The sequence below is a fragment of the Culex pipiens genome, chromosome 2, assembly GCF_016801865.2.
Source record: "Culex pipiens pallens isolate TS chromosome 2, TS_CPP_V2, whole genome shotgun sequence".
Lineage (NCBI taxonomy): Eukaryota > Metazoa > Arthropoda > Insecta > Diptera > Culicidae > Culex > Culex pipiens.
The window spans coordinates 655,425-673,786 of NC_068938.1; the positions used below are offsets into that span (position 1 = coordinate 655,425).

An 18,362-nucleotide genomic window follows, 5' to 3' on the forward strand; every position below is an offset into this window, starting at 1 on the left:
GTCAGGAAAATCGGAGAAAAACCGAGAAAAAAAAAAGAAATATCGTACCGTGTATAAAAATATGATGTAACAGGCAATTAAAAGTGGAAAATATTGTACTACCTTCCCGCGCGGTTTCCTCTCCCCGTCGCCTACTACGACGGTGTCCCACATTGAGAGAGAACAATCGCGCAGCAGGCTGGGCGGGGGGAAAACTCATAAATTAGAAATCTTCGAATCATATCGTTAGGAGGGGTCGGATTTCCCTTTGGGAACGTTCGCGCAGCGAAAAAAAACCTCCGGCAAAAGAACTTATTGAAAGAAGATGAGACGCGGGGAATTTTAAACAACATCACAACTGTGCGAGGAGTACGGAGTTTTGAGTGATGGACGGACTTTTGAGGTGAGGTTGAGGGGAGAGAAAGCATTAATAGCCTCTTCGAAAGAAACAAGCCGCAGTTTTCCGCTTTTCCGGCGAGCGTGCACGTGCCAAACTTCCTCTATTTGTCTTTTATTGATGTTGTTGTCGGAAATGTTTTTTGACTGCTTTTTTTGGGTTGAGGTTTTTAAAGCAAGTGCAACCCCTTTAGATTGGGGTCTTTTGTTAGGCCATTTTAGTTAGGGTGTTCCAACAGTACTGTTTGAAGAAAACAAGCAGGTCATCTACACCTGTTTTTCACCTGTTGGCAAACGACCCAAAGTTTATCTAGCAGAAAACGAGGGGCACTTATAAACACTTTTTACTGTCCATTTTTATGGGATTAGTCCGGCTAGGCCGCAGACAGTCTGAAGCTAAAACACAACACAAATGATAACCAAAGCAAATGCAGAGCAACTGGCCACAAACCAAATAGATTTGCTCCAACTGTGGATGTGGTTTTAGACATTGAGTAAAGAGACACAGACAGAGAAAAAAACGCATTAACCAGCCCCAAGTTAAGGGACCTGTTCTGAGGTAATGAGCTATCACATTAACTATGCGTTTAATATGAGCCAGGTAAATTGCGACATCCATCTCTTACTTACAGGGGTAGCTCGCGAGTCTGTCCTCTTCTCTGGCCGGCTGGTGAAGCAATAAAAACGAAGGTATTTTGCAACAAAACGACACAGAGCGAAGGATCTGGGACGCGCGAGGTGGTAACGTGATGTTGTAATAGAAGTGGAGCCACTTTTGAAGCTAAATTGTGGTCAGTTAGGAGATCTAATGGACGTCTTAGTAGGCGCTGGATCGAGAAATGTGGTATCATGCGGCTCCACCGTTACTTTGATACCTTAGGGTGACGTCCTTCATCATTAATGATCACTACCACGTCATTATGTACGTTTCTCAGAGTCATATTCGTGCTTAGCGACCCAAAATTAGTCAAAATTGAACGATCACAAGCTTGTAACAAGTTGTTTAAATCTAAGTAATATTCTACCAACGCCGTACTGAACGCCATCTTGAATTGCACTAGCCGGACCCTGATTAACATTCCACCGCCCAAGGCTCCAAAAAAGTTGGAACGGTAACTTCAACTCGCTGGTTCTCGGGCCTAACTCAACCAATCAAGATGATTCTTCTTTTCAGTGATTTGTTAGGATGTCTAGATGATTCTAGAGCTTTGCAGTTCTTAATTTGATCAAATCTGTAATTTTGCAATCAAAAACTTCGTTCCAACTTTTTTTTCGCGTGTAAAAAAAAATCGCCGAAAATTCCACGGAGGCAGTCTTTTCAAAAAAGGTGGAACGATGTTTTCAGTCGCAGAAATTACAGATTTGTTCAAATTAAGTTCTGCAAAGTTCTAGAATCATCTAGACATCCTAACAAATCACTGAAAAGAAGAATCATCTTGATTGGTTGAGTTAGGCCCGAGAACCAGCGAGTTGAAGTTACCGTTCCAACTTTTTTGGAGCCTTGGGCGTCCGTGTAAGTTGGACATGCGTTGGGCGTTCCAGTGTTAAAATATCAAGTAAATTTAGTTAAAACGAATGAAAATAAATTCTAATAAAAAATATTACGGAGGAAATCATATCTTAGGCTAGTACCCAACAAGTCAAGACTAACCGGACCCTGATTGAAATATTTCATTTAAGCAGCTTGTTACAACTATTGTCTCTTAGTTGTTGACGACCCAAAAATAGTTTAATACGACTGGAAGTTATCTCAATAATTTAAATATTGTAAATATTCCATACAGGCCGCAATCTTGAATATATTGCTTGCCTTAAAGGATTCCTTAAGGCAGTGGTCGTCAGTCCAGTAAATACCGCGGGCCCTTTCATCGATAATTCCCAGCATTGCGACTCAAACGAAAATGTCAACTTTGAAAAAGCCTTTTAAAAATCGATTTGAAAAATTATGTAAAAATTAATTAGAGCGATCTTAAAATTTGCCTGATTCATTGATAGGAAGTTACACACCATTTCATGGTGTTGATTTTTCAAAAAGTCAAGGAAAAACCTGGAATTGTCAGGGAATTTTATTTGACCTGGGAATGTTAGGGGGAGTCACGGAATTTTCTGATGGGTTAGGGAATTTTGATGGCCTTAAAATCAATCATTTACATATAAATTTCTAATTGTAAATTCGCTCTAAATGAAAATATAAATATCATCCCCGTTAATATTTCAAATTAAATGATCAATTTGTACTTAAAAATAATAATAATAACATTGCTTTCTTTTTGGATATGATATAATAAATTCGTAAATCTTCAAATAATTGAGAAATTTTAACTGTCACCATTTGTTTTGTATCATTGGTACTTTATGGCCATTTATATCTGGTCTTTAATCGTCTGGTTTTTAATCGTTGAATATTTTTTGTTGAGATAAAGACATTATAAAAGCAAAGGAACAACGAAATATAGATTTCCGGGGTGTCAAGCAAACTTATAGCCATCGGATTGCCGATCGAGGCAAAGACAAAAACAGCTCTTTTTTCGTTCAAAAGCTGTGTGCCTTCCGCATCTAACTTTGATTTTCAGCTTTATTTTTTCAATCATTTGGTTGGTTTATTTATCTCCGTTTTCTATGTTAAAGTTACCTCCTTAACCCGATAAAAAGTTGTAAACTAACAGGCTCTCAATTACAATTACAGTTACAATTGCAATAATTCTATTTTATTTCTATTTTTTTATTTCCTTAAAAAAGTGCCCTTTTGATAAACGTTTGAGACTTAGACTCCAAAACATTTCAAATTATTTAAAAATTTACTAATAAGGAATTTAGGAATTCTACCTTTAATGATAAAATGTTTTGTTTTAAGACTGCAACTATTTTTTCTACCCAGTAAAAAATTGTGTAAAAATGGGAGGGAGTAATTTTAGAAAGTAATATTCAACCTCTTTTATGATGTAAATTTGCCTCAATTTAGACTGAAAAAATGACATTAAATCAGAAAAGTGGCAAAATCACACATTTTTTCTGACATAAAAGATGTACTCATTTCCAGATCAAAAAATCAAACCATCCACATTAACGACCCTCGGGTCTTTTGTGGTCTCTATTGCAAGTTTCTGCTCAAACCTAGAAGTCCGAAGGCTTGAATGGGGAGAGCACCCAAACCTCTTTCTACTCCAAGGAACCTTCCACCCCAGTGTTTGAACTGACGACCTTTGGATTGCGAGTCCAATCACCGCCAGCGATTCCACCGGAGTAGGCTTGGTTTGGTGTGTTGTTTGTACTTATGGCATGGAGACAACTCCTACACCTGGAACGACTTAACGGCCTAACAACCAAGGCCGGGACCGACATTTTACTTCCTCATCCGATGGAAGGTTGCAGCAGATGGGAATCGAACCCAGAATCAGTGTCTTGCGAACCTTCGTGGTGAACGGACACTAGAGCTGCGGTATTTTTTACTACCTAAGCTCAGAGTTATTTCAAAACAAAATTCACAGTCTTTTCAAAGACTACCTGAGTTATTTTCCAAAATTCTAAACAGTCTTTTCAAGACTAACCCCACCTGAAATTTTGTTGTATTTTACAAACGAAGCCATCTTTTTAAGAGAACTTTGCTTGCAAAATGCGTCAAAACAAAGGTAAACGCAAATCTTCTGAAGATTTGGTCGTTACGTCGGTGAAGCGTTTGAACGCTAAACCGGCTAACGGAAACAGAAAAAGAAAACAGCCTCATCTGAGGTCTGATTCTGATTCTGAATGTGAGGTCAATCCTCCAATTCCATTGACAAACAGTTTCGGTGTTTTATCCGAAACTGATGACAAGGAACCTTCTCCTCGTACTGAGCCTTCTGCCGTCGAGAAACGAGTAAAGGCTCCGCCAATTGTAGTGACTTCCGTCTCCGATTTGGCCAGCTTTCGAACGCAACTGAAGAATTGCAAGGAAACTTGCAATTTGAAGGTTTCGTTCCAGATTGGTCGAAGAGGAGAATGTCGCTTGTTGACGGAATCTTTACAAGATCACCAAACTTTTGTTGGTTATTTGAAAAACCACAAACACAATTTCTACACGTATGAGACCAAGAATGCTCGGCCATTCAAGGCGGTCTTGAAAGGTCTCTCCAACGACTTGTCGGTGGATGAGATCAAAAACGAACTTAAGGTGTTGCTTGGCTTTGCCCCATCCCAAGTAATACCAATGAAGAAAAAATCAAACGGGAATATTTCTCGCTTTGGTTTGACTTCACAATTTTATCTGATTCATTTCAACAGAAATGAAATCAACAATTTGAAACTTTTGGACAAAGTTCAGTTTTTGTTCCATGTACGGGTAAAGTGGGAGCATTTTAAGAAACATGGCGGTAATGGCCAGAATCTAACCCAGTGCCGGCGTTGCCAGGCATTCGGTCACGGTACTGATCATTGCGCCATGGTTCCAAAATGCATGGTTTGCGGGGATTCTTCTCACGACAAGGACAATTGTCCCGTGAAAGAAGTCACCCAATTTAAATGTGCAAATTGTGGTGGAAATCACAAATCAAATTTCTGGGATTGCCCCATCAGAAAAAAGGTTTTGGATTCTCGCGCTAAGCATCAGCCGAAATCCAAACCGAAATTTTCTCAAAGTCAGGTTGTACCTGCATCTTTAAATCAAACGTTCGTGCTGTCTCACTCGAACAATTCTAGAAATACCCCTACCGTGGAAAAGTTAGGTAACAACAATGGCATTTCTTATGCTAACGTCGTTTCGGGTTCATCCACGAATTTTAAATCCTCTACCAATCTTTCTGAAATTGGGCAGGTACCAAATCTCATTTGAAAATTTTTCTGCTGGCAACGCTTTGGGATCTTCTGATCTCGGCGATGTTACGTTTGAAAAAATGACTTTTTTGCAAAACTCACTGTTTGGTTTGATTCAAACAATGAGTAATGCTACATCCATGATGGAAGCAATCCAGATTGGATTAAAATTTGCGAATGATGTTGTTCTTACCCTGAAGTTTAATCATGGATCTAAGTAATTCCATCAATATTATGAATTTTAATGCTCGCTCTTTAAAAGCGAAAGAAAATGAATTTTTCAACTTTTTACGAGTTCATAACGTGCATGTTGCTGTTATAACCGAAACATTTTTAAAAACTGGCACTTATTTAAAAAGTGATCCAGATTATAAAGTTATAACTAATAACCGAATGAATCGTAATGGCGGTGGAGTTGCAATAGTTATCCACCGTAGTATGACTTATAGCACGTTACGTGACTTTAAGTTAAAAGTTATTGAAAGTTTGGGCATTGAACTTGAAACTTCTTTTGGGAAAATTATGATTGCAGCTGCATATTTGCCATTCCAATGCACTGGGGAAAATAAAAATTATTTCAAAGGGGATTTGAATAAACTTACTCGGCATAGATCTCGATTTTTGATCATCGGTGATTTTAATGCCAAACACCAATCTTGGAATAATTCAAAAGTAAATTCCAATGGTAAAATTCTGTTCAGAGATTGCACTTCTGGTCTTTATTCGGTTTTATACCCGAATGGGCCAACTTGCTTTTCTTCTGTTCGAAATCCATCAACAATTGATTTGGTGTTGACAAATCAAAGTCAGTATTGTGGTCCTTTAGTGACTCATGCTGATTTTGATTCTGATCATCTTCCAGTAACTTTTTCACTTTCTCATGAAGCAGTTACCAGACCCAATAGTTCTGTGTTTAATTACCACAAAGCTAATTGGGACAGGTATCAGCATCATATTGAGAATAATTTAAATCATGATTTTGTTTTAGAAACCAAAGCTGATATTGATTCAGCCTTGGAATCTTTAACTAATGCAATTTTGGATGCTAGGAATATTGCTATTCCTAAAGTCCAAGTCAAATTTGATTCTCCCATTATTGATGACGATCTTCAGCTTCTGATTCGTCTGAAAAATGTTCGCCGAAGACAGTATCAACGTTCTCGTGATCCTGCACTGAAGCGAATTCAAAAAGATTTGCAAAAGGTTATTGACCACAGATTCACTCTCCTGCGAAATGAAAAGTTCGCAAGAGATGTCGAACAAATTAAACCTTATTCCAAACCTTTTTGGAAACTTTCAAAGGTTCTTAAGAAACCTCAAAAACCCATCCCTTCTTTAAAAGATGGTGATAATATTCTATTAACTAATGGGGAAAAAGCTCAAAAACTTGCTCAGCAGTTTGAGAGTGCTCATAATTTCAACTTAAATGTTCTGAGTCCTATTGAAAATCAAATTTCAATAGAATTTCAGAATATTGTTGAACAAGAATTTTCATCAGATGAAGTTTTTAATACGGATCTGAATGAAATAAAATCTATTATCAAAAAATTTAAAAATATGAAAGCCCCTGGTGAGGATGGCATTTTTTACATTTTAATTAAAAAATTACCAGAAGCAACTTTAAGTTGCTTTGTCAAAATTTTCAACAAATGTTTTGATTTGGCATATTTTCCCAGTAGTTGGAAAAATGCCAAAGTAATTCCGATTTTGAAACCGGATAAAAATCCTGCTGAAGCCTCAAGCTATCGGCCCATTAGTTTGCTTTCATCTATTAGTAAATTATTCGAAAGAATAATTCTTAATAGAATGATGACGCACATTAATGAAAATTCAATTTTCGCTGATGAGCAGTTTGGATTTCGCCTTGGGCATTCAACTACTCATCAGTTGTTGAGAGTTTCAAATTTAATTCGAAGCAACAAATCTGAGGGCTATTCTACTGGCGCTGCTCTTCTAGACATAGAAAAAGCATTTGACAGTGTTTGGCATAAAGGATTGATTGCGAAATTGAAAAGGTTTAATTTTCCGATTTATATCGTGAAAATTATTCAAAATTATTTGACGGATCGTACTCTGCAGGTATGTTATCAGAATAGCAAATCTGATCAACTACCTGTACGTGCTGGCGTCCCTCAAGGAAGCATTTTGGGTCCAATTTTATACAATATTTTTACTTCTGACTTGCCTGATTTGCCCCCAGGATGTCAGAAATCACTTTTTGCTGATGACACAAGCATCTCCGCCAAAGGCAGAAGCCTTCGTGTCATCACAAGAAGATTACAAAAAAGCTTGGATATTTTCAATTCTTATTTGAAAGAATGGAAAATTACTCCAAATGCTGCAAAAACTCAACTTATTATTTTCCCTCACAAACCAAGGGCTGATTTTCTTAAACCAAAAAGTCATCACATTATAAAGATGAATGAGGTAAATTTAAAGTGGGAGGATCAAGTGAAATATCTTGGACTTGGTTTTGACAAAAACCTTACTTACAAGGATCACATTGAAAGTATCCAGGTTAAATGTAACAAATATATTAAATGTTTGTATCCACTTATAAACAGGAATTCTAGACTTTGTCTCAAGAATAAACTGTTAATTTATAAACAAATTTTCAGACCTGCCATGCTTTATGCTGTGCCGATCTGGACAAGCTGTTGCTTAACCAGGAAGAAAAAACTTCAGAGGATTCAGAACAAAATTCTGAAAATGATTCTGAAACTTCCTCCCTGGTTCAGCACCAGTGAACTTCATCAATTAGCCGAAGTTGACACTTTGGATGTTATGTCCAATAAGATAATTGATGCATGTCGACAAAAATCATTGCAGTCTTCAGCTGCATTGATCCGCTCTTTATATAGTTTATAAGTTATTTTTAAGGTATCCCTTTTCCCTTTTGTACATGTAGGACCTCCTACATTTGAAATCACTGAATAGCGAAAGCTACAATATTTCATGAATAAATGAAAGTTGCTAGTATTTAAAATTGAGGTGAAAAGTCATCGTTTGTGATTGGACACTCAATAATATTTTAACTGAATGAATGTACATGGAAAAGAAATTTGAATAAATATTAATTTAAAAAAAAAAAAAATCGAACCCAGAATCATCCGCTTACAAAGCGGACAGCGTAACCATTCGGCCACGCACTGCCGAAGATTTCCAGATGTGTATTTTAAATAAATGTTAAATGTTTTGTAAATTACCACAGAAGTATTTTTTCCAAGCAATATTTCAAATTTTCTTGTCACAGCTCTCAAATATCTCGTTTTTTATTTCATTTAAGTTTTTTAATCTATCTATGTAGATAAAAAAGTTTCGACGGTTTTGTTCGAACGCGAATCAGTTGAACACGGAACGCTTTTTGTTGCGTTAGGTTCGTGTAAGCCCAAGGAAGGTTTATATGCTAAAAAAATGACACTTTGGCCACTCTGAAACCGATTCCGGAGCATCTGCAGATTGTTTGGGAAATTTACGTAAAGTCAAATTTTGATCAAAGGAGGCTGAATAAGCAAACAAGCTTTATACGACAAGAAACTAAAAAAGACAAGACGAAGTTTGTCGGGTTAGGCTTGTTTCATATATATTTTCAAAATCAAAAAAGGGAAATGCATGAAAGCATGCAAAACAATACCTAGTAAAATGTTTTCAATTACAAATTTTAAATTTCAATAATATTTTTGGTCGAGAGCTGGGAAGAGACAGGGATTTTTGTATTAATTGACACCATTGGTTTTTACCTTTTTCATTATTTCCATTTTCAAATAATTCAATTGCGCAGTTAAGGGCCCTGGACCGTATTGAATGAGACCGGTTTGGCTTAGAGAACTTGAGCCAGTGCTAATAAAATATCTAGCAGTTTTTTTAAAATATAATTTTGCTTTTTTTTGATCACAGATTTTCCTCAGTGAAGATGGATACTGCTGGAATTCATTTGGTTTTGTGAACATGTATGTAATTTTGATTATGAATTCTATTGGAGTGCCTTTCTATCAATAACTCACAAAAAAGATTCATTAAATGGAAAAGTCCAGAACAACATTATTTTCATTTTCTTTACCCATCCAAAACACACAATCCCATGAATGCAACAAATTCGTGTAACATCGAAAAAATCCTCTCACAAAACAAACAAACATCCTGAAAAGCATCGATTTTTCCTCACCATGCATTTCCACCCAAATACACGTTGAAAAATAAAACAGCATCCCACTCGCTATGTACAATCTGCGATGAAACAAACAAAAAAGAAAACACAAAAACACCCAGACAAAGCAGGAGTGAGTTCGTGTGCATCAAAGAATGGGGTTTGCCACCCCCTGGGTAGGGAGGAGATAGTCTCCCCCCAAATCCCCTTCTCCCAAACTCCCCATCAGCTACCATCACAATCACACAAAGCGCCTGCTGCGATTGTGTTTGTGCGAAAAATGGAAAATCTCGTTGTCATTTTCCGTCCCGTTTCCTCGTCGGCTGGTTGCCGTGAACAACCGCTTCCGCACACAATTGGCTATGTAAACAAAGCGAGCCGATTTCACGGGTTGCTGCGAGATTTTCCCCTCCAGCGAGCGAGCAAGCGAATTTTCCCCTGCGCGCTCGGAGAATGGAAAATATTGTTTGGCGAGCTCCTTCGGTTCCCCACCGGGGCGAGAATCGTGTCGTCTCGCTCGCACCCCCTTTTTTGTGTTGTTTACAATGGGAGCTATTATGGGCTCCCCTCCCCCCACCTCGCTCTCTTTCTTCGGCCAAAAGAAAAGTCGGTTGGGGAGTGCGAGAGTGTGTGATCGTGAGAGGTACAATTTTTCTCTCTGAGCATAAAACATAAACAGAGAGCGCGCGCGGGAGCGAAGGAAAATTGCACGGCTTGCTTCGTTTGCGCTCAGCTTCAAACAAGATTATTCACCTCATTGATGTGTGAGAGTGTGGGGGGAAGCAAAAAGAAAACAGGTGGACGACACTCTCGCCGAGAGAGGGAAAATCTAGTCGGCGGCGCACAGACAACAAGACTCTCACTCAAGTAACAGACACAACGGAAAAGGAGTATTACCATATAATGCACAATGCTGAGAATGTGTTGGTGCACGCGAGATGCATACCAAACACAAGAAGGAAAAGATGCTCTGCTCGGCAGGCCGCGGATGCTGAACTCTGGAACGAAGAGATCGTTAAGGGCGAAGGAATGGGAGCAGTGCAAAGGCACACACTTGTGGCATGGCACTTAAAATAAGGTGAGGAGGAAGGAAAGTTGAAGGGGGGAGGAAGCAGCTGAAAACAGGTGCACGTGCGAAGGGGAGACACAAAGAGAAAAATGAAACGAGAGGAGAGAGGGTGCGATGCATGCATTTTGGAGTCGTAGTTGGCGGGTGGATGCTGGAGCATGGCTTGCTGCGAGATCTCGCGGTGATTGCGATTTCTGGAGGCGAGGGCGCGAATGTTGGCTGGAATAATGTGGGCACATAACTGCGTTCTGCCTTGGCAAGGCCGTCTTAGATGGGAGGTCAAGGAATCGTGGGCACTGGGTGTAGTTAAATTGATTTATATTTCAATTTGATTTCCATTATTCTTTTAATTTTCAGTGTGAAAAATTCTTTTTTTTTCAATAATATAAAACACAACACAATAGCTTATAAGACCTATTCATTATTGTGTAAAGTTTTAGATTGGGTTTCGATCAACTATTTAGAAGAAAAATTAAGTAAGCCTCATTCATCTGACATTTCTGCCGAGAGGAAATGTGTCGCATAGTCGTGTTGCCAATAACGAGTTGGCTCTGTATATGCTTTTATATTCAAAACTTTGTAGCAGCAAATTTCAATGAATGCTTAATTCTAGTGCGTCCATCCCAGGAATTTTTCCAAAACCGGGATTTACCGAATCTCGGGATTTTTTATATTTTGTCTCTGGAATTCCCGAAATTGAATAAAAAACAAATTATGGTCTGGAAATTCAGATTTGATTGTGGAAATAGATGGACAATTGAATACTTAGGCCGTTGCAAAGTATATGTCACCCCCCCGCCCTCCCTTCAAAGTTGGCCTGAATAATAAAAAAAAACGAAGTTGACTTTATAGCTGTCGGCCACCATTGCTAGTACCAACCACTAGTGTCTTCCTTTTTATCTACAAGGACTTCGCCGCCCTGGGCTCCTAAGTGTATGAAAGTATGGCACGGAGCGACGGCGCCGAATACCCATATTTACACAAAGAATTTTAGAGCGCCCGCCGCGGGATTCGAACCTTCGAAATGAATAATAAGGGGGAAAATAATATTTTTTCGAAAAACTTCAAATTTTTTATGAAAATTAAAGTTTAATCAACTGAAAACCAGTCAAAATGCATTTTCCCGCGTTTATAATCATATTTAGCATGTTTGAACTCCTATGAAAACATTTTAAATTTTCATGAAATACCAATGTACAGTCCCACGAAGAGTTTTTTTTTGCGAAAAAAAATCCGTAAATACCTCGATATTTTCAAAACAAATGATTGGAAAGCAACTGTACGCCTGTAAAATGCATTTTAAAACATTTTTTTCATCCAAATGTTGAAACCTAGGCTTGAAAAAAAAATGTATAGTTTAAGCTTTTTTTAAAACCGCTGCCCTTTTGTAGATTGAAGTGTAGATTATCACCAGTTACAGTATTGCGCTAATTCTAGTCTTTTAAGCTTGAAACACATAACTTGGTTAGTGAAATTTCACGATTTCGCGGACAGCGTGAAATCCGCAAAATTCGTCTTTTTCCGCGAAATCTCGGGAAATTTTATGTTTATGTGAAACTGTAACGATTTTTTTAAAATATTTGATCAAACTCAAATAGGAATAAACAAAATTTAAAGAACTACTGTACTGTACTGTGTGTACTGTAGAATTAATCTTGTTCTATTACTAATATAGGGTTGGTGAATTTTGATGATTTCACGGACGGTGTGAAATTCTTGAAATTTATAAATTTTCATTTTTTTCTTCAAATAACATCAATATTTTAACCATAATGACTATTAAAGTAAATTTTATAAGTTTTCAATTGAAAAGCTTGATATGAACCATTTGAAGAATTGTTTAGATTTTTCAGTTTTTTTAGGAACTAACAAAATTTAGTTATATTTTTTTCGCTTTAATATAAATGTTACTACTATTTTATTTTTTAATGTGAAATTTCAAAAGAATAAAAAGAAAAGCTTTGCTTCATCCAAAATTCAATGCAGAGTATTTTTTATCTTTGAAATCACCTTTTAAAAACATTTCAGATTTTTTTATAAGTCCTGTTTTTTTACGAATTTTTGATTATTTGGGTGGATGATTCCCGTGAAACTTAAAAAAGCCATCTTTTTTTGATTTCTGTTCTCATTCTGAATAAAAATTTCGATTTCGTTTCAAATTAAATTATTTTGCCTATTGATTTTAAATTTAGTTTTTGAAAAGAGAGATGAAACCTTTATAAATTATTTTGAATGGGCTGGAGTCGCAGAAAATTCAAACTATTTTACTAATTTTGGCTGGACAAGATTGTTGAATCTTGCTTCGATATGAAATTTAATAAAATGTAAACTGATAAAACAGAAGCAAATCAGCGAAAACGTTTTTGTTTTATTAGTCGAATATTTGAAAAGTAGTTCAATAAATGATATGAAATACGCATGCCCTACATTTTAAAATATAAATAGAGCTCATCCATAAACCATGTGGAAACTTTTTTGAAAATTATGAGATTTTTTTATGTCACGTTCAAATTGAGTTATGATTTTTTTAATTTATTGAAGAATAATATATAATGAAGCATAAAAAGTAGTTTCTGTGATTTAAACAAAAGATTTTCAGAGTTATTTTAACATTTTTCACGTTCCGCAAAATTTGCGTGAAATTTTGTGTTTTGAAATTGAGGACCCCGTGAATTAGCTATTTTCGAGCGTGAAAAATCACTAAGCCTACACATAACTAATATATTAAAAACATAGATTTTACGACTGTTTAAATAATTTCCTGAGATTCGCGGGATTAAAAAAAATATTTTTTCCGTTTCCAGTGAAATTTAAAACCCGGGAAAATTGGACGCCCTTCTTAATTCATTAAACCAGTTACGTTACTGTCAAAGATTTGTAAAATATCAAAGGAATTCGTGCCAAAAATGCTTGGATTTGATATCTTTTTCCAATCTGTTGTCTTAAGTAGTTTGCAATCGAATGTTAAAAGACTACTTAATGATTTTTTTTGTTAAATAATAATTTTTTGTCTACTTTTTCACATTAAAAAAATATAGTAATTTCAAGGTAGCCACCTCGGTCAAAACCAAAAGAAAGTCGGGAAATTGATTTTAACGAGAAACACTGGGGAATTCGTCTGACAACACGGGAAAATATTATAAGTTTATTTAGAATTGAATAAACCATTTTAGCATTTCAAGAAATTTCGCTAACAGCAGATTATACTGAACAGAACCAGATTTTTTTTTATCAAAATTATAAACTGAAAATTTACTCAGAAAAAAAAACAGAAAATTCAATATGGTGAATAATAAATTCACAAGTTTATTTTATGTGCAAAACCTAGTACAGAACAGAGTATTGCAGTTACTTTCAGCAACACTTTTATTCAAATTCAAAGACGTCTACTTTGATCAAAATTGAAAAAAAAACAACAGAGATTCGAAACATTTCCTGGACACCCTAGTGACTACGCGTTGTTAATGGTAACAATGTGGGCTTTAATTATTATTATTAAAAACTTGGCAATTTCTTTTTGCGGATGTGGTGCTGCTGCTGCTACTGCACACTCTTTCCTATTTTCCAAACTGGTCATGTTTGTGGTCGTGGCGTGATTGTGCGTGAGCTAAGGGAAACGGCATTTCCTTTGGTGGGAAGAAGGTGGGGTAAAATGGGCCACTTCAAATGTTAATTCGGTAATTTATGTTAAAATGTTGAACACAATAGTACAAAATTAAACCCAGAGATTCCGTTTTGCCTCAAGTTGCCCCATCGAGTAACCGCTGGCAACCCGGCGTGAGACGATTATGGTGCCAACCGCATTTGAGAAATTGGAGACACGCATAGATAAAAGTAAAGTGGTGCCTGGGTACTGTTAGGGAAAGGTCCGGCCGTCCGTGTATTGTCGATTGCATGTAAAGTAAGCTGTTTTCTTTCCCCGCCTTGAAGTGGTTTATCTTTGTGCTGAGCAGCGGTCAATTGCATTGTAATTTTTGCGCGGTGCAGGTTTCCTTCCAGTTCCACACAACAGTTTTATCTTCTTTGCTGCGTACACTGGCACGTTTCTCTAAGCAGTGTTTTAAAGAACTGCGAAGAAGACTTTTGATTAATGGATGGGTTGCTTAATCCTACCGGCTTACGATCAGCGACTTTCTGGTTGGCGCGCTTAATGTGTTACTTTTTCACAATTGTTGCACTTACTTTGTTGCTAATGGTGATTAATTTCGTGTCTTTTTGTTTTGTTGCAGATTCCTTCGTGATTCAAGCTGACATGTGGTCATCAGTTTGAGGTGTTTATCTTGCATTTTTTTTCTATAGTATTAAGGCACACAAATCATAATTTTCAAAATGATCTAACGACAAATCATTAATGTCCTTTGTCCTTTGTTCGATACTTCAAACATTCACAGATTGAAACATTGATTTGTTTAATAACTTAAAGCTTAAAAATTGTTCACTTCAAAACGTCACTAGATTAATCTAGTAGTCCCGCATAGTCACAAAGGACCCATCGACCAGCGGTTTCCACGGCAACGCCATGATTTGCATCTCGCAGCAAACCAGAGACAAACGGACACAAGACAAAGTACTCGGCAACTTGGGATGAGCGTGTGCAAAAATAAATGCAGAAAATATCAACAACAAGAAGAATATCGCAAGTCGATATCATTTGCAAACCACCACGCGAACTCTTCACCTGGCCCTCACTCACTCACTCACTTTAAGCGGTGAGGGGTGGAGGGCTGCGCAGAGTGAGGAAAGCTCATTCCAACTCAGCGCTTTTAATTTTCGCCTGTTTTGAAAAGGAAATAATTTATTTCTCTCGCTCGAATGGCCTGCTTGGATGGCTGTCCTTGTGTGTTCAAAGCCTGCTCGTGGACTGGCACGATATTCCAGGCCGCATTTGCTTCGGTTTTTAATTGATTAATGTGTATGTTTACATTATTTATGTAATGCTCGATCTGTGGTGCTCTTCTTGCGCCTCGTGAGCAGCTCGCTTTATCTTTTCTCGTTCGAGGGGTTGCCAGTGGCGTGGAGGGGTCTAACATTCCACAGGTACACCTTCCTCCCTCGGAGTGTGCCCGATAAGAGTACGTTTCTGTTCTGTTGTTCTGCTGGGTTCTGTTTTGTTCGTCCGTCCGTCCGTTGTCCGTTTGCAGATGATAGTGGCGCTGTTTTGCCCCGTTTTTTCTTCTTCATGGCCTGCTTTTTTTGCAAGCAAAGTGCAACGCGATGGGTTCACTGTCGGAAAAAGAACCCTGAGGTATTTGTCTGGTTTGTGGCTGTTGTTGGTTCGCGAAACTACCGCAAACCTGGCGAGGAAATCGGTGGGGCTAGGTATTCCCTGAGATTTTAGGTGTTGAGCTGTGGGGTAAGAAAACAGGTTGTTTAGGTTCCGTTGGAACATGATACCGGCCAGGGCGGTGCGAGTACGACAAAACATAGTTTTTAGATTTGACAGTGAAATTCTAAGCCAAATTGAGACATAAGGTACTGATAAATGCACAGATCTTTGAGTTCTAAAATAAGCTTATGGTGAATTCGTCAATATGGCATTATTTTCAAGCAACTTATTAATTAATTAAGCAAACATCTGCACCAAAATTGATCAGCATGTGCCGGTTGGACCCTTCTTGAAGATTGACTATGAATTTGCTTCAAAAACATCACAGATTAGACCAACGGTTTCTGAGATACAGCCTCTGAAAGGAAAGAAAACAGGAAAAATTAGTTTTTCTCTACATCACCAAAATTGCAACAAATTGCTAAATTTTTCGATCTTTTTGATTAGTTGTTTTTCATTAAGAAAATAACTTAAGTGTTGGCATCAGCATTAATTTTTCGCTTGTTGCGCACAGGGTATTTTTTTTTCTGGATACACTAGTAGTAGGGCGCAGGGATGCCACTTGGTTTTTTTTAAATGTCTGTGAAAAAGTCTGAGTATGTCTGTGCATTTGTCTAAAATTCAAATATATCAATTCACAGTCATTGAGATCCATCAGAAATTGCCTTTTTAACCATTTGAAGACTAATGAAATAAGTTTCGACAAAAAAGATTACAAAATATTAATTTAATGAAGTTTTTTTAAAGTCTGTGCACCTCAAAAAATGTCTGATACAAGCTAAAAAGTCTGTGAAACACAGACAAATCTGTGTATCGGGCATCCCTGGTAGGTAGCGTGGCTCACGGATATATGAAAAAGACAAAAGTGTTCAATTCCAAACGCCTCGACCGGATTTTTGTAGCAATATGGCCCCAGAACATAGCCTGAAACTTTGAGCGCATTTGGTTAACGTTTAGTACTTCCACCATTGACCTGAAGTTAGTATGGAACTTTTAAAGATTTACTATGGGAAATTTTCACTTTTAACCTCTTCTTAGATAAAGTTTCCCAAAACCCAATCAAATTTTCTTATTCTCAAGTTTCTTATAGGTTTTGATCCGGGGAACAACTTTGTAGAACATCGCAAAGCGCTAGGAATTGATCCTGAAAAGATACAGGATATTTTTTGGAGCTAGGAATTTTTTTTTAACGTGCTCTAAAAATTTGCCTGTATCTTTCCGGGATTAATTCCTAGCGCTTTGTGATGTTCTACAAAGTTGTTCCCCGGATCGAAACCTATAAGAAACCACTACTTTGAGAAAAAATCATAGGGCATAGGAAAATATACTCGAAAAAAGTTAAAAAGTTGAAAATAAATAAATTAAATTTATTGAAATTTCTTTATAACTTCAGGTCAATGGTGGAAGTTCTAAACCTTAACCAAATGCGCTCAAAATTTCAGGCTATGTTTTGGGGCCATATTGCTACAAAATTCCGGTTGAGGCGTTCGAAATTAAACACTTTTGTCTTTTTCATATATCCGTGAGCCACGCTACTGGTAGGGCGTCCAATTTTCCCGGGTTTTGAATTTCCCGGGAAACGGAAAAAATATTTTTGGGGAATTCCCGGGATCCCGGGAAATTTTTGAAACAGTCATAAAATCGATGTTTTTATTATATTTGTTATGTTTTACAAGCTTTAAATCATAGAATTAGCTCAATAACATTAAAAAGTGATACTCTAAAATTAACAAGGACAACATTTATTTAATAGCTAAAAAGAAATTCAAATGCGATTTTTGTTACTCTTTGTTGTGCTTAGGATTTTAAATGAACTATTTTTTTTTATCCAATGTGATTCAAATTAAATACACAAGTCTTTTATAATTATATTTCTTTTATATATTTTTATATGACATGACTAGAAAAACTTAGAAAAATTCTTTGAAAATGACATAAAAACAAAAAGTGACAGCAAATAAAATGATACAAGTAGTGCGTCCATCCCGGGAATTCCCGGGACAAAAATCCCGGGATTTTTCGAAATCCGGGAATTCCCAAATCCCGGCATTTTTCATAATTTGTCCCGAGAATTCCCGAAAAAAAAAAAAAAAAAAGATAAACAGTTAAATACCTCTTAATCGGTAATAATTTTAAAGCATTTTAATTTGAATTCAGCATATATCAGCATTTATTTGGTGTATTCGGGAAAACAATTGAAATTTTAGTTTATCTATCTGCAAAATGCCTAGCGCTTTAAATATTTCCTATTTGATTTTGTATATTTTGAAAAGATTGAGATATCTACGTATATTTTTAATTTAAAATTTGGAAAAAATCAAATCAAATTATTTTTCATCAAACACTGGCATGTGGGGCAAATCAGGACAAATGAAACGAATTAAGACAGCTATTTAGCCATTTTTTTTGCATGATGACTTTGGTTAAAACTGGAATAGAACAAAACAATTTCACAGAACACCGATTTTTAAATTTATTGCTCTAAAATCTCCTTAGGGACCAGCCATAAACCATGTGGACACTTTTTTGAGAATCTGTTACTCCCCCCCCTTTTTGTATGAATCGTGGACAATCGCCATACCCCCCCTCCCGCCTCTTAAAGTATCCACGTGGTTTATGGATGGTCCCTTATCTATTCAGACTGTATTCCTGTTTTT

At 36.8% G+C, this 18,362-nt stretch overlaps 1 protein-coding gene across 2 annotated transcripts in view; it reads left to right on the forward strand.

Moving 5' to 3' along the window:
• LOC120419068 (uncharacterized) overlaps positions 1 to 18,362 on the forward strand; it is an 89,012-nt gene that overhangs the window by 17,757 nt on the left and 52,893 nt on the right. The window contains exon 2 of one of the 2 annotated variants that reach the window (XM_039581646.2): positions 14,609 to 14,650. The exons of the other annotated variant lie outside the window; for it this stretch is intronic. The gene's annotated coding sequence lies outside the window, so the exon portion shown is untranslated. The remainder of the gene's footprint in view (positions 1 to 14,608; positions 14,651 to 18,362) is intronic. 2 annotated transcript variants of the gene reach the window in all.